Raw genomic sequence first — 14801 nt, 5'->3', positions numbered from 1 at the left:
TAGTTTAGCCATCATAATTCTTCAACCGAATTGAACCTATCCCAATTGTTTTACAAGCATCATCATTGCCTATATAAACAACTCCATCACGTTCTTCAAAATTAAAGAACCACTCCTAGTGAGGACACATATGATAGGTACAACCTGAATCCATAATCCACTAATTTGATCCAAAGGTGGATAGTAGGCTAACTAAAGAGAAATCTGACTCATCTTCTTCACGCTCAACAATGTATGCATTAGAAATAGTTTTACCCTCTTTCTTTTACAATTTTGGACAATCTTTCTTCTAATGCCCTTTCTCACGACAAAAGGTACATTAATCCCTATTGAGTTTTCCCTTCAAACGAGATCTTCCCTTTCTTTCCTTCTTACAACTCTAACTCCGCCCTCTTGCTACAAGTGCCTCTGCTGATTCATCTCTATTTTCTTTCTAATCATTTTTCCAAATTTCATGATTAGACAAAGCAGAACAAACTTCTTCAAATGACAACTTTTCTTTCCCATGAAGAGGTGTAATACTAAGATGATCCAATTCATCCAGAAGAGATCCAATCAACAACACAGTTTTATGTTCATCTTTGAATGTTTCGTCCAAATTTAACAAATCAACAATTAATTTTTTAAATGTATCAATATGGCTACTAATATTCCTACCTGGTTTCAATTGAAGACGAAACAATCTTTTCATCAAATAGAGCCAATTCTCATTACTTCTTTTCATGTATTTGTTTTCAAGCACCTTCCATAACTTACTGGTAGACGTCTCTTTCATGAATGAATATTTCTTCTCTCTACAAAGACATGAGCGAATCATCCTACAAGCTTTTACATTCAACCTCACCCAGTCTTTTTCATAGTTATCTTCTGGTTTTTCCTCCTCCAGAACGATATCTAGATCTTGCTGATAGAAGTTATCCATTACTCACTCTGCCACAGGCCAAAATTATTTTGACTAACAAATTTTTCAACATCAATTTTTGCATTTGTAACCGCTATCATCTTTACTAGCGCAGATGGTGATGTCACGGACGATAATGCCTCGAATCCTCAGATGATGATGCCATTTGTGCCTTACTCAATTGACTTGGTAAACAAAGTTCCAAATAACCAAGCTCCACAAATTATTATATTCAATAGCTAACCAATAAATCAACTATAGCCCAAGGTAGTAGCAAGTGCTGAAATGATTCAATACGCACCAAGAAAATTCCCAAGAAACAATGGAGGGGTCACAAATGGTCCCACTTAAAATCTAGTCTCCTTAGACTCTTATCGCCTTGTTGATAGAATTTTCCCAAACATGCATATAACCATACAAATAGCTACTCACTATCCTAAACCTAAGCTCTGACACCACTTGTTATGCAATGGAAACATAAACTCTAATGCTAGCTATTTAAATATAATAACAACAACTACTAAAGCACGATTAAATGGCCAAAATAAATGCAAAAATAAAGAATAACAGAAATTAACGAGGTTCGGTATTATAGCCTACGTCCTTAGGCGCTGCAAAAGAAAACTCCACTATCTCCAAAGAATATTATAACTTTTTGAGCAATACTACAAATACCAACACTATATAGGCATAAAAACAATTACCCAAAATAAAGGGGAGATACAATAAAACGTTTCAACTAAAAGGTCCTTAATAAAAGAACCCTATACAAGAGAGGTGTAATGGAAATACAATTTGGGATGCTTATAACTATGGCTTGGGTCCAGGCCCCAAAAGTTCCCTCACTTTCATTTCCTAAGCAATGTAGGACATACTAACATTTGACCTATTTTATATAAGTCCCTAAACCTTTCTCTATTTTCACTTCTACCCCGTGTGGGGTTTGCTAAATGAGCCATTTTTCCAACAATTAACTTAGAGATCAGACTGATTGAATCCATTTTGAAGATGAAAGAATTGTATTACACAAAGCGTCTGGCAGGATACCTTCAAGAAGTGCAGAGATCTAACAGAAAATTTGTAATCAGTGTGGTGTTGCTGAACACACTACGTTAAACCATAGCAGTACTCCAAAGTCGACATTGTTCAATTATTGATCAATTTTTTTTCATTATTTAATAGTAATTGTACGGTGGATTATTTTTCATCATAATTAGCTCTTTTTTCTTTTAGATGATTTGTATCAATTTTTATATGACAAATCCTTTAAAAATACCTACAACNTTTATCCTTGTGCCTTTCATTACCACAAAAGCGCCTGAAGAAACCTTTACAATTTCATCTCGCATATTCACCGTAAAGTCTTTAGATTCCAAGGCTCCCAAAGAGATGAGATTCTTCTTCAATTTGGGTACATACCGAACATCTATTGGCGTTCTAGTTGAGCCATTATGATTCTTCAACCGAATTGAACCTGTCCCAGTTGTTTTATAAGCATCATCATTGCCCATATAAACAACTCCATCACATTCTTCAAAATTAAAAAACCACTCCTAGTGAGGACACATATGATAGGTACAACTTGAATCCATAATCCACTTATTTGATCCAAAGGTGGATAGTAGGCTAAGTAGAGAGAAATCTGACTCATCTTCTTCACGCTCAACAACGTATGCATCAGAAACAGCTTTACCCTCTTTCTTTTGCAACTTTGGACAATCTCCCTTTCTCACGACAAAAGGTACATTGATCCCTATTGAGTTTTCCTTCAAACGAGATATTCCTCTTCTTTCCTTCTTACGACTCTGACTCCGCCCTCTTGCTACAAGTGCCTCTACTAATTCATCTCTATTCTCTTTCTGATCATTTTTCCAAATTTCATGATTGGACAAAGCAGAACAAACTTCTTCAAAGGACAACTTTTCTTTCCCATGAAGAAGTGTAATACTAAGATGATCCAATTCATCCGGAAGAGATCCAATGAACAATATAGCTTTATGTTCATCTTCGAATGTTTCGTCCAAATTTAACAAATCGACAATTAATTTGTTAAATGTATCAATATGGCTACTAATATTCCTACCTGGTTTCAACTGAAGACGAAACAATCTTTTTATCAAATAGAGTCGATTCTCATTACTTCTTTTCATGTATTTGTTTTCAACCACCTTTCCATAACTTACTGGCAGATGTCTCTTTCATGAATGAATATTTCTGCTTTCTACAAAGACATGAGTGAATCATTCCACAAGCTTTTACATTCAACCTCATCCAGTCTTTCTCATAGTGATCTTCTGGTTTTTCTTTCTCCAGAATGATATCTAGATCTTGCTGATAGAAGTTATCCATTACCTTACTCTGCCACAGGCCAAAATTATTTTGACCATCAAATTTTTCAACATCAATTTTTACATTTGTAACCGCTATCATCTTTACTAGCGCAGATGGTGATGCTGCAGACAGTGATGCCTCAAACAATGAATCCTTGGACGATGATGCCATTTGTGTCTTACTCAATTGACTTGGTAAACAAAGTTCCCAATTACCAAGCTCCACAAATTATTGTATTCAATAGCTAACCAACAAATCAACTATAGCCCAAGGTAGTAGTAAGTGCTGAAATGATTCAATATGCACCAAGAAAATTCCCAGAAAACAATGGAGGGGTCACAAATGGTCCCACTTAAAATCCAGTCTCCTTAGACTCTTATCGCCTTGTTGATAGAATTTTTCCAAACATGCATATAACCATACAAATAGCTACTCACTATCCTAAACCTAGACTCTGACACCACTTGTTATGCAAATGAAACATAAACTCTAACGCTAGCTATTTAAATATAATAATAACAACTACTAAAGCACGATTAAACGGCCAAAATAAATGCAAAAATAAAGAATAGCAGAAATTAACGAGGTTCAGTATTATAACCTACGTCTTTGGGCACTGCAAAAGAAAACTTCACTATCTCCAAAGAATATTACAACTTTTTGGATAATACTACAAATACCTAAACTATATGGGCATAAAAACAATTACCCAAAACAAATGGGAGATACAATAAAACTTTTCAACTAAAGTGTCCTTAATGAAAAAACCCTATATAAGAGGGGTGTAATGGAAATATAATTTTGGATGCTTATAACTATGGCTTAGGTCCTTATATATAGGCCCCAAAAGTTACCCCAATATGTAGGACATACTAGCCTTTAGCCTATTTTATATAAGTCCATAAACCTTTCTCCATTTTCACTTCTATCCCGCGTGAGATTTTGCTAAATGAGTCATTTTTCTAACAGTTAACTCAATCCATTTTGAAGTTAACTCAATCCATTTTGAAGATGAAAGAATTGTATTACACAAAGCGTCTGGCAGGATACCTTCAAGAAGTGCAGAGATCTAACAGAGAATTTGTAATCAATGTGGTGTTGCTGAACCCACTAGGTTAAACTATAGCAGTACTCCAAAGTTGACATTGTTCAATTATTGATCAATTTTTTTTCATTGTTTAATAGTAATTGTACGGTGGATTATTTTTCATCATAATTAGCTCTTTTTTATTTTAGATGATTTGTATCCATTTGTATATGACAAATCCTTTAAAAATAACTACAACCATAATTAGCAATCCACCATTACAAGGGCAAATCAGCAATAGTTCTCAAATTGTAAGGGATTTTTAGTAATTTGATTAGCGTGAGGACACGAAAACTTCTAACCAGGCCCCTGTGGTTTGGATTCCTCATCCTTTTTCTTGTTTTCTGCATTTCAACAAAATACATCAATTAATTTTTATTACAAAATGAAGATGCATTAACCCATTAAAAATAAAAATCATTGAAAACAAAGAACAATAGGCAATTAAGCTCACGACATGGGTTAGCGTGATATTACGATAGTTGATTTTTTGGCTTGTTGATACGTATAGCGCAGCCTAGAGTGAGTGTTGCGAGCTTCGGATGACGATGTATTGATAGCTCGACAGCAAGCGAGCTCAAAAAGCTCCTCCAAAATACAACCAAAGTTAAATAAATAAATATAGTAGCCTATTCACTCACGGCATAAAGGCAAAACCACCGGCCAAGTGTCTCCAAAATGTAAAGGCAAAGCTATCGATTTCGGAATTCACCACCAAGTTTGGCAAGAACTCGGATAAAGGATAGGGATAAACTCAGGTTTCAAATTTTCATTAATGATCAAGTCTGAATATTACATTGAAGATTCGACTTTAAATATGACCTTACACTTGTGCGAAATAGAAGACAACAATTAAAATCATTAATCATAAAACATATCAAAAGGCTAATCTTGGTTGTCTCTTCCTAGAGTTAGCTGATTTGAACAAGCAATCTATGACTTCCCAAAAGAAGAAGCGGACAAGGAGCCACCCAAGTGGTCAACTTGTCTTTGCCAATTCGAGAAATTCTTGAGCAGCCCATGTCATAACCTTATCTTTTCATTGAATGGATTCATGTGAACCCATGTGCCCTTGGTTGACTTCATTGGGATTGTTTCCTTTCCATATAATCATATTGACGCCAAATGAAATGTTTGAACCGGCTGGATTCAAGCTCTCATGAGGTGAGCTCAGATATGGTGAGCTTGCATAAGGTCCGCTCGCATGGGTTGAGGTCGAGCTCTAAATTCGTATCACTTGTAATCACTTAGTGTGGTGCCTAAGTTAGTTAGCATAAAATTACGCTAACTTAAATTTTACTTCTTTCCCTTAGTGTTAAACTCAAAAGAGTTAGTGTGATATCACACTAACTGAATTTAGGCTAATAATCACTTATCGTACAAGCCAAAGTTAGTTAGCTTAGCATAATACCACGCTAACTCATTTTAAGCTTATGTCATCTAGTGTACAATTTCAAAGTTACCATGTATGGTTAAGCGAATTGGATAATCCATTTGGTGATTATCCAATTAGCCAAATTGGAAAAATCTACATGAAGCATCATGTTAGCCGATCTTTCTCCAAATTCAAGCCAAAAACACAGAAAACACTTTAATATACAATCAACAAACACTCAACCCAACACCCAAATACACAATCTTTATTATGTGAAATATCGAAATAACACAAACCTCTAACCACATCAAAACTAATTTGATTGTTATTAGAATAAAACCTAAACCCTAAGTTCTTCCAAAAAATTTGTTGACTCAAAGAGTCATCATGCTCTTATTTTGATGATAACAAACTAATATGTCTCTAAGTATATTAGCTAATGAATTTTCCTTAAGTGCGTACTTAGATGGCAAGGAAGTTTCTCAAGGCATTAAAAAAGCTTATCAAGAAGGGAAAATATAAGCTTGGATGAAGAATCTAAAAGATTTCAAGATGCTTAGTCTAGGTATATAATTTTCTTGTACTGGTTTCACTTGTAAAGCATTAGTCTTAGTTAGAATTGATATTAACATATGAAAGCTCTCAAAAAAGGTTTTTGAGTTTTTCAAATTTGGGCTAAAATGTCACTTTTCAAACCTATGGGGTTAAATAAAGTTTTGATACTTTGTAGTTTAACCCATCCGATCAACCAAACTGTGCATCCGAATTCTGGGTTTTAACTTGGGAAAAAGTAGTATTCTAAAGTTTGGGGAGTTTCTGGATTTTATTTTGCAACCAAAATATCATATTTGAAAGTTTAGGGGACAAAATTGTATTCGCTCAATCCATTGGTCGTTTGGTTCAATGTGCGAGTTGGGCAGAAGCCATAATTTTGGGCTCTACCAATCTAGTCGACCAGTTTGACATTTTTTTTTCCCAACAGCTAGTGCCACTTGGATGCCATGTAGGTGCCACATGGACGCCATATAGGTGTCATGTCAAATCTGATCAATTAGATTCAAGGCAGTCGATTGAATTATGTGTTTTTCAAGTTCTACTTTTAGTTACAATGGCTATATTTTTGTACTCCCCTATATATAAACTCAACTTTTACGAGGGTATTTTGAGAAAGAAGCCATTATTTGGATTTAAATGTATAGGGTTTGAAAAAGTGGTTAATAACATAAAACCACCCAACTTTTGATTATTTTTAATACCCTAAAATGATATTTGAGTAAATATAAGTTTTCAAATATAAATATGGTGAGAATTATTAGAATATATTTTCCCGATGTTTGCTATTTGTTTCTCTTTTTTCTTTTTCACAATTTTTAAATATTAAAACATTGCTTCTGTTTTCTTTTTCTCTTTAAGTTTTTTTCTTTTTTCTTTTAATGGTAGATATTAAAATTAAGCTTTTTGTTCGATGTACTTGATTTTTAATATGTAAAACTTCTATCATAATTTAACAAAAAAAAAAAGTTTCAATGCATGATCTAGAAAAACTAATTTATGTTTTTTGTTGTCATCTATAATGAATAGTAAATGATGATATATTTTTCCCAGGTCAGCTTGCTCGCATCTCAACTAGTTTTTTGAACTCTGAAGTTAATGGTTGAGTAAACCTCCAATAGCCACCCTTATTAGCGACCGCTGAGATTCGAACTTAAGACGTCTTGAATAATTCACTCAAGAGTCTCTATCGCACCACCCGATCAAACAGAGGTGGTTCGCAATAATATATTTTTGTGATAGTGATTACTTTTACATATTGATTTTTGTTTATTAATATTATTTTTACAATCCTTGGACTGAGGATTGTAAAAATGTCAAAAATGAAATGTTGGGTAAATGAGATGAGGAGGAAGATAGGAATGTCTTTAGATATGATATGATATGATATGATATGATATGATAGAAGAAATTGTTGGCTAGGGGTGGGCTGAATAAGAAACTTCCACGTGTAACAGGCGGAGATTTCGTGTACAGCAGTTACTTAAAATGAGATGTTTTTTTATTTTTTATGGCGGTGTTAGCTGTATGGCTATCAAATAAATAACAAAAAAATAAAAATAAAAAAAAGGGCAACAAATACATGTACACCACTCGAAATTGGAGCCAATATCTGTTCCAGCCAATGCCATCTCTTCCTTCCATATCTCTTACCATTAAATAAACTATTATTACACTCCCTTTGAAATATTTTCTTGTGTCTTGAAACAGAGAGATGAAAGCGTTACCTTGATTATCAACAATGATTCGAACAGAGTATCCACGAAGCAACAGCCTGTTGACAATAGCCAAACCCAAGAACGAAACGCCACTAGTGACACAAACCACCTCATCAGGGCGGCGCTCATCATCATCCATTCTAACACGCAACCCTCTGAACTCTTCATCGTCTTTCCTTCCGTTGACACCGGCGCAAGCCACCAACATGCGGCGGAGCTCCTCAATCTCCATCCTCTTGCTCTCTTCGGTCTGCAGAAACCCCATCTCTGAAATGGAATGGAGTTGAAGAAGAAAGCAGACAGAAATGCTTAAAATTCGTAAAGTGGTTTGGTTTGTGAAAGCGTTTCAGTTAAATATCTATTTGTATGTAGAAAGAAGAACCGAAATCCAAATGGCTACGCGCGGAGATTGAGAATAAATCGCTTATCATGCAAAAAAGTTATGTTGAATTTTTGCAACTCTGTAATGGCGTTGAAGAATGGAAGACTTTATAAATGAGCTCAGCGCGGCTGGACTTGGCTCACCTTGCCTGACTCGGTTTGGTTGTTGCAGAAAATGACACCGTATTAGTAACAAAGAAATAAAACCTCTGTTGGTAAATATCGATATTGTCAAGAGTTTTTATGCAATATTAAAGTAGGATTGGTTGAAAATTAGAGAGCAGATAGAATTTGAACAAGTCTAGTCACTAATTAATTTGAAGACTATATCAACTTATAAGTTGAATTACGTCAGTTAATTACGCTTATTAAATTAAAAAAGTCGTCCATTTGGGTTATATAAATTCAGAGGGTGAATTATGTATAAATTAAGGTATTATGTATAGGAAAATGTATAAAATAAAGTTGCATTTTCCGTATACTTTTTATTCGAAGTTCAAACTCAAGGTATGATATATTTAAAAAAAAAAAAAAAATCAATTCATTGACATCACTATCATTGATGTAATCAAGAGAGTTATTCAAAAACTTGTTTGAAAAATACTATGGTAAGAGATTATCACTAAGTATCCCATTCCTATTAATTCTATCGTTAAAATGTTTCTAGTGGGAACTGAATTAGATTCTCTCCTTTTCCTTTGTACGTACTTACATTTATTAAAGAACAGGGCCAGCAAAATAAAAATTATTAACCTAAAAATGAATAAATAAAATATTAACAGTTAAAGTGGGGGCGGCTTATATGTAAATGATTAATAAAGAAGAATAAATTGGAAGGGTTCATGGGTGGTCTGGTCTTCTAAATCGTCCAATCATTCAATATTGATAGCCAATACTGGGTAAGCAATTTGGGCCTACTCTCCTTCTCGGCAATTTACCAAAGTTGACCTTGTGATAAACGTTCCAATCTTCATGGCCCGTCAAGTTTTAACAACCCACTCCTTCCTCACGAAACCATTTACTAATTTTCGCAAGTTTTATCATTAAAAAAAGAGTAAAGTGTTATATAACGGAAACATAAACTCTAACGCTAGCTATTGAATATAATAATAACAAGTAGTAAAGCATAAATAAATAACCAAAATTAAATGCAAAAATAAAGAATACCAGGAATTAACGAGGTTCGGTATTGAAACCTACGTCCTCGGGCGCTGCAAAAGAAAACTCCACTATCTCCAAAACATTACAAACTTTTGGGCAATACAACAAATACCCAAAACAAAAGGGAGATACAACAAAACTTACAAACTAAAGGGTCCTTAAAGAAAGAACCCTAAATAAAAGAAGTATAATGGAATTACAACTTGGGATACAATTAACATTGATTTAGGTCCTTATATATAGGCCCCAAAAGTTTCCCACTTTTCATTCCTTTTCAATGTGGAACAAACTAACTCATTTTGGCCTATTACATATAAGTCTCTAAACCTTTCTCCATTATCACTTCTACCCCATGTGATTTTGCTAAAAGCCATTTTTCAACATAAAGGACATGTTTCCACCCAAGGTTAAGCGAAATGTAAAGTTCTCAACCCTAGTTTAATAAATTTCGGATTCTTACTCTTAAATTAACACTATTAATGAATTTTGACTTCTAAAACAACTACAAGGTGTGTTATTCATGTATTGCCCTTACTTTTGATTTCACTGCCGCCCAATGATCATTAACATCCAGCCACCCACCATCACCTTTCAACACCATCATGACTAAAACCCCAAAGTCACCACTACCACCACCACCATCGCAATCCCTCTAAACCCCAAAGTCAGCCTCCTACCACCAAACAACCACCACATACCACCACCAAATCACTCACAAATTCAGCCACAAACAAACTCAGCCACAGTCACCATCACCACCCAACGTCGCACCACCACTCCTATCCAATCACACCAGCCAATTGCATCTATGAAACCTAATTGCGTTGTAACCCCTCTCCCTCACCAGCCACCTCAAAAAGCAAAAGCAAATCCCTTAGACTTTTCTCGAACACTTGGGAGCAGTCACAAAAAACTTCAAAAATACCAACTTCGATCCATCAATCAACCTATAAAAATCAATAATCTGCAGCAAAAACAATCAAACACCCCCAACAAATCAACCATAAATCAAAATCTGCCTTCAATCTCCTACAAAAATTCAACAACCAAAAATTTTCCAAAACTTAGTTGCAGCGACAGTAATCGTCGAAATGCTCCGCTACGACGAAGGAAAATGGCTAGATGGCAAAGGTCAACGGCAGAGTGGTCATGGTAGCCGTCGCAGAGCCTATTTCAAGAAGTGAGAAGAGGGAAGAAGAAATAAAGTAAGAGGAAGAGAAGAAGAAAGAGAAGAGGAAAAGAGGAGAAGAAAAACAAAAAAGAGGCGACAGTGGTAGTGTAATGTTAGGTGGTTAACTGGATATGGGAGAGAAAGGAGGGATGGAGAGGGGTGGGACGGTTATGGTGTGGTTTGGAATGGGGTGGGTTCAATGAGCATTTTACCCTTTGACCATTTCATTAAACATTTTTCTATTAATTTAAGGATGGGAATCTGGAATTTATGAAACCAAGGGTCGAAACTTGATATTTTGCTTAACCTCGGGTGGGAACATGTCGTTTGCTCATACAAAAATGGGTCAAAGTGTGATGTTGAACTAATGAGAGGACCAAAGGAAAAATATATTTAGCAAGTTGCATTTATTGGGGTTAAAGTGCCAACAAGCAGGGATGGGAAAAACCGAGTACCCAATCCGAATGTGCCCTTTCTCTACTCTACGCGAATATTCGGGTAACTTAAAAATCGTACCCAGTAGCGAATCGATTTATGCAATAGCCAAATATGTGGGTACCCGAAATTCTGGTTCGGTTACCGGGTAACCGAATGTAAACCCGAATTTCCAACATAACCTTTTAATTAAACATAAAATGTTTCTTCCAAAATTCCTCAAATTTTAATCAAACATACAATGTTAATTAAACTTGGAATATTTCTTCCAAACAAAAATTGCAATATTTCTTCCAAACTTCCTCAAATTTTAATCAAACATAAAACGTTTTACACACACCAAACATAAAATGTTTTACACCAAATCCAAATATCCAATAAGAACATCTTTCTTCATCCAAATCCAAATATCCAATAGCAATCTGTGGTAGATTTCTTTGTCCAAAAATATGTGATTGAAGTCTAAAAACACAGTGTATTGCAATGAGATAATGGCTGCAATATTTTTAAAAAATCAAAATAGAAAAACGAAAAAGGCAATGAGATTGCATATTCTACCTTCCGAGGTTTGCACCACTACAAAATGTCATAGAATCATCAATCATCTAGATGACCACGAGTATTGTCCAACGCCATAGACAAAAATTCTGCAAAAAAGTGGGAAAAAACTAAATATAAGTAAATATTAAATATTTGAAACTAAATATTAAATAATTGAAACTAAAGCAAAATTTTTACCCGACTTAATTTCCAATAATTCACCCAAGCTCTCATCACTGAGGAATGGTGCACGTGTAGCTTGAATCCAATCTTGTGAACCAATAAGAGCCTCTACCATCTTAGTAGTAACGGAGCTACAAAGTTGATCTAATACATGACCCCCAATACTAAATGCTTACTCGGATGCAACAGTGGAAACAAGCATCACCAAAATATCTCGTGCTATTAAAGAAGGAATTGGATATCTTGTTGAATTAATCTTCCACCAAGTAAAGATATCAAAATTCTCATCTTTGTCATCTTCATATGAATCCCATAAATATTTATCGAACTCATATTTGGGCATCAAAACACGTTGTCCAGCCCTTTGTTGTTTATACCTAGCCTTCATAATGACTTGCGAAACAACATTTAGATCAATAACATCAATCTTTCTTGCAAGTTGAGATTGCTCACTTGACTATGCAATAGGGGAACCCTTAACCAAACTGTATTCATCAAATAAAGTGACCAAAGTGTTATGCACTGTTGTTTTTAGTTTATCAGCATTAACATCATCATATGAATTATCAATAGTCTAATATACATGTTCTAACTTTTTGCTAGGAGCAAATGCCACTGCAATGAATAACATTATGTTGATATTATCAACATTTGCCCAATATTTTTCATGTTTTCCCCTTATCTTTGTTGCCATTGAACATAAGCCAGGATCATTACTTTGAGTCCATGTCAAAATCTACAACCTAATGACATATCTCTTCCATGAATGCATTAGCAGTAACATAAAGACAGTCAAACACACGTAGAGTTGCATCACAAAAAATTTCAGAAAAGGCAACAAGTATCGAGCATAATCCCAATCAATAGACATAGGCACACCCCTTGACATTTCCCCGCTACTAAGCTCATCTTTATTATTAGTATCTTGGATTTCCAACAAGTCAAATGCTTTCTGAAATTTTAAAGTCACATTCAACATCAAGTAAGTGGAGTTCCACCTTGTTTCTACATCAAGAACTATAAGACTATTACTTTCAATTTTTTCTTGTTCCACACATTCCTTAAACCTTTGCAATCTCGTTGGAGAAGACTTTATCTACCTCACCTCAAAACGAATTATAAATATTGAGTCATCCATCTTTTTTAATCCCTCCCTCACATTTAGACTCAATATTACCTTAAGGCTTAAAGACTGTAAACTAATATAAAAAGTAGCAAGAACAAAGAATCACAATGATCCAGCAGGTAACTGTTATAAAAGGCGTAAAGGACTAAGATTTCTCCACCAAAATCTATCAAAAACAACAAAAACATTGAAAAGTTTGTGAACCAACTAAGCAAAAAAGATATAGAAATAATTCTTAACCATAAAAAGAGCCCAACACAGACAATTAATCAAATACCTTTTATGAATTGGAGAAATGGAGAAATAAAGAAGAAGATGTGAGCGAAATCAGAGGAGAGAAATGAAGAAAGTGGAGAGAAAAAGAGAAACAAAGAAAGATATGCGAATTTATGAACCGGAGAAATGGAGAAATGAAGAAGATTAATAGGGTAAATCGATTTAGGACTTTAACTTTTTAGGTTTTTTATATTTTATTTTTAATTAAACTGGGTTTTGGGTACCTGGTTTACATTGTTAATATAACCCTAAACCTAAACAGAAAATTTGGGTACCAACTTAACTACTATCCGAGCCCGACCCAGTTTTTTAGGTACCCAAATTTTTTTTTTGGTTCGGTTCAATTTGGTTGCCATATTTGGTTCGGGCTACGAGTAATTTTGTCCACCCCTATTGCAAAGTTTATCCTTTCAATTATAAACATTCAACTGTTGTTAAATCCGTTAGAGTAAATGACATGTTCCCACCCAAGGGGTTTAGCGAAATGACAAGTTCCCACCCCTAGCTTCATAAATTCTAGATTCCCACTCTTAAAGTAACATCGTTAGTGACTATAGGATTCTAACAAAGATGCAGAGAGTGTTCTTACCAAATTTCCTTCTCATCTTCTTCTTCTTCATCTCCTCCCCCCCCAACACCAAAGCCGTTTTTTTTCTTTATTGCACACTCCCCAGCCTCGTTTAACCGAAAATATGATCGAATTCCACCGTTTTCCTGCACCCACTTCCTCACCATTCAACTACCGATCTCAAGCCAAATCGGCTTGATTTTGACACTATTGGTACCCTTAACCCCACCATCTTCAAGCCCTTGATCCCCCCCAACAAAACCCCCAACCTTCTTAGCCTTTTGAACCCATCATTGTTGACCGCTGCCCTCCCAATTTTTTCGTGTGAACATTCCCTTTTTGTTGCTGATTTTGTCATTGCAACCTTCCTAAGATCACCATTGTGTTCACTGACCAACCCCTATCATCCCTAACCACGATAGCTCAACATTCGTCGGCCACCACCCCACTTAAAGTTTCACGATTTTGTTGATTTTTAGGTAAAATTGGAGATCGATTTATTGTTACAGTAATTGGTGTTGGTGTTGATTGATTTTGGAAGTGTGTTGATTTGCTGTGATTTTGAGTTGTAATTGGTTTTTCTGGCCACCACCACAACTTTTTTCCCTCCAACCCTCCACCTTGCGCACTAGTTGTTTGTTTAATTGCCCTAAACAAAACTCCCCTTAGTCTTTGCTCAAACATGCACACACTCCCCAACAACGTACGAGACCTTCCTTACTTGGGAGTTGGTTGCAGAGCAAGGAAAAGGGTTGGTTGCAGCACAAACAGACTGGAAATGATGAGGAGGATGGTCAGGAGGTGAACCAGTGCAATGGAGCTGTAATTTGATGCAGGAGATGGCGCTGACTAGAGATGGGCGTAAGGCAAGTCGGGCTAGGGGATGGGTCCCCCATACTCGTCCCCGAGTTAGGGGTGTCAAGGAATCCCCATACCCGCCCTATGGAGAATGGGATGACCCCCTATCTCCAACTCACCTCAATTTCTAGGTGAAAA

Source organism: Pistacia vera, unplaced genomic scaffold (genome assembly GCF_008641045.1).
Source record: "Pistacia vera cultivar Batoury unplaced genomic scaffold, PisVer_v2 Contig260, whole genome shotgun sequence".
Taxonomy (NCBI): Eukaryota; Viridiplantae; Streptophyta; class Magnoliopsida; order Sapindales; family Anacardiaceae; genus Pistacia; species Pistacia vera.
Note: the sequence above shows the minus strand (reverse complement) of the source record.